The 3,097-nt window shown below is 44.2% G+C and overlaps 1 long non-coding RNA gene across 1 annotated transcript; it reads right to left on the bottom strand.

Annotated features, from left to right (window-relative positions):
- Positions 1-133: 133 nt before the first annotated feature.
- LOC118337999 lies at positions 134-2,088 on the bottom strand. The gene is made up of 3 exons (XR_004797201.1): positions 1,940-2,088; positions 1,281-1,501; positions 134-1,008 (listed from the first exon to the last, which is right to left on the bottom strand). It is a non-coding gene; the product is annotated as an uncharacterized LOC118337999 (long non-coding RNA).
- Positions 2,089-3,097: the final 1,009 nt, after the last annotated feature.

Raw genomic sequence — 3,097 nt, 5'->3', positions numbered from 1 at the left:
TACATCAGACACACACTCATAATGAGCTGTTTCCATTCATATCGATGGTTTTCTTTAGAATAAATTAATGAGTCGATGCTCCGCGTACAGAACCTGTAAACAGTCGTGATGAAATGAGACATTTGGAAACCGATCAACTGAAAAAAACACTTTAATACATCATAATGTACAAATATAGACTGAAGCTGCAGTGATGAACAGGCGAATGTGTCAGAACATCATCAGATCACATTCACCATACAAGGCTGACAGTAGGTGGCGCCGACTGTGACTGAATATTGGTATGTAGGTGTGTTCAGAGCGGGGCCGATTGGAGAATGTACACTGTAAGTAATAACCCTGTAAGTTTGGGTTTGGGGTTCCTTTTTCATGGCAAACACCAACGTTTGACGACACGCCGTTAAACAAAACCTCAAGATTTTGATAAATGTTCATCGCGAATGTCTTTACAGCGTGCTGACCAAATATGAAGTCGATCCGATCGATTCTCTAGGAGGAAGAGGACGAAGTAAATAGCTTTTGGTCTGAAAACCCCAAAATAGATAATATAGCAGCCTGTTTGGGGCTTTTTTAAACATCTAAATGTGTAAATTAAGGATTTATTTTGTCTGTGATTGTTGTAAATACTAACTGACGGGTTTTGTGAGTTTTATTTTGTTTTTTGAAGTGATTGTCTGCTGGGTAAAATCAGTTTCTGTTAAAGGAGTCTGTTGTGGTGCTCTAGTGCGACATCTAGTGGCAGTGAATATCATATATAACCTTTAAAACTCAGTTTCACCTCCACTGTGCGACATCATTACAGATGTGATCAATAACACATAGTCGTTTATTACACATACAATCAGAGAGGAGCTGAAACAGAAAGTGTGTTTGTGTCGTTATTCCTCCTCAGTACTCGGACCCTGTCGCCCCCCCGAGGCTCTCGGAGGTCCGTCAGGTTCGGTCCACTACTGCAGCATTGTAACGATGTGGTTCAGCAGGTCCGGTCTCTTGAAGCGGTCCATCAGTCTGAGACCAGGACAACAGACGAGACAGAGAGAGAGAGAGAGAACAATTTAGAAAATGTCTGATTCCTTCAAACAACTTTAGACTCTGAAACTTTAATGAAATCTATTTTTATTAAGATTCTACCGACATCATCGACCTGATCAATAATTGGTATAAATCCAGATATAAAAAGACTTTTCTTAAAAACACAAACAATCTTTGACACGGATACTTTAGTTTATTGTGAGAACTGTATAGTGACACCGTACGTATTTCCTTACAACCCGACTGACCAATGTAAACTTGTTGATGTCAGTGAAAATGTGTTCTGGTTTTCTCTCTGACGGAGCTGCCGATAGCGAGTTAGCGCAGCATGAAGACGGCGAACACTCGCCTGCGCTGGCGGTCAGTCCTGCTGGAGGAGGGCGGTCCGCCTCTCCAGCAGCCAATGGGACGCGATCCTGCTGGCGTAGATCACATAAGACCAGGACAAGACCACCACGGCCAGCAAGACCTGAGAGAGAAACAGTGAACTGTGTGTCAGCTGGATGAGATTTATTATTATTTATTAAAATAAAGGAGAAAATGTTTACTCTTATAGGATGAATTATAATATTATTATAATCTGCTCATTCTACAGGATGGTAGGTTTGTTTGTGTAGTTTACTGCTTCTTAATAATTATTAATAATCCCTAAAACAATATTGCTGTAATATAATCAATACTTATATTTATTAATACTAATAACTCTGATCATGTGAATCGACCATCGTGTGTAAGTTATAATACGTTTATAGCTACTGCCTCGTTAACTATCGATCATCGATCATAAACTCAGTATCTGTGTTCGAGCTTCCGTTGCTAGGCTACGCGTCTAAAGCGTCCGTTAGCCGTTAGCCGTTAGCCGTTAACCGTTGGACCTTCCCGGGAACAGAGAGCCGGAGTAACGAACCACGGAGTAGATCCTGTCCAGGTCCCGTCTGCTGAAGACCACCATCCTGTGACTGTGACCCAGAACGAACCCGCTGAAGTCCCGGTTCGGTTTCTTTACTCCTCCTCTCTTCCGGTCCTTCCGGTTCTCTGAGCGCGCTGCCGCCATCTTGTGCTCCGGCGTGAGATGACACAGATGACCGTTAGTAACCACAGGCGGCAAAACTTAATTAACTGCCCCAAACTCTTTTATATACGTTTCTTCTACCGTTTCATTTCACTACAATCGATTATTAAAGGTTGAACGACACTCAGGGGCCGTTAGTGTCCGTTAGGGGGCAGCACTGAGCACACGGCCGTTACTACCGTACACTGATGTCTCACTCCGATTCACAATCAGAATCACTTTTGTTGGTGTACACAGAGTGAATAAACAGGCTCAATAACATAAATATAAACTATAATAGACAGTTACACGTTGTTGGGATTGTTGCGGCCAGAAATGTCAAAAATATATTTATTTATTTCTAGAAAATGATGCACGTTGAGATGTTTTTAATTACAGGCCAATGTGAAGGCAGGGATCGATCGGATCCGCATTAATTGCCGCTTCCTGTAGGGGTGATCGATATGTTATCTCTGTCACACATTTACGTTATCGGATTATGTGAATTTAAATGTGATAAAGTGTTTTATTTACATTACAAACAGCAGTTTCAGTTTTGTGTCGGAGTGACTCATCTCGTTTTATTGCAGATCTTTGGCTCTCCCATGATGCCCCGCGGCACGTCCTCCTTCCAGCTGTGTATCAGCGGTTCGGTCCAACAACCGACACAAATGAGTCCGTTATAACGCAGTTCTGGTGTAAACGGAACCAGAGCAGCGGGGCCCGGTGGACCGACGACCTCTCTGCCGGTGGATGCCGCTCCCGGTGCGGAAGTCTGCCCGGAGGAGGAAGAAAACCCCGGATGAGAAACTGCAGCGATCTTCTGCTGCTGCTCAGGTACGTTAGCATGCTAACAGGCTACAAACGGACAGAAACCTTCCCGCGCAACGAGCCGGTTTCTACCGGAGCTCAGCGGAGCGTCAGCCGGCTGCTGCTGCTCCGAGCCGGGCGGGCTGAAGGGTAAAGACCGGTGTTCGAGAGCCGGTTCTCCGATGCTAACAGAGCTAACGATGC

The sequence above is a fragment of the Morone saxatilis genome, unplaced genomic scaffold (assembly GCF_004916995.1).
Source record: "Morone saxatilis isolate NCDOM2014 unplaced genomic scaffold, NCSU_SB_2.0 Contig4, whole genome shotgun sequence".
NCBI lineage: Eukaryota > Metazoa > Chordata > Actinopteri > Moronidae > Morone > Morone saxatilis.
The sequence above is the reverse complement of the archived record's forward strand: the minus strand, read 5'-3'. Positions and strand labels throughout refer to the sequence as shown.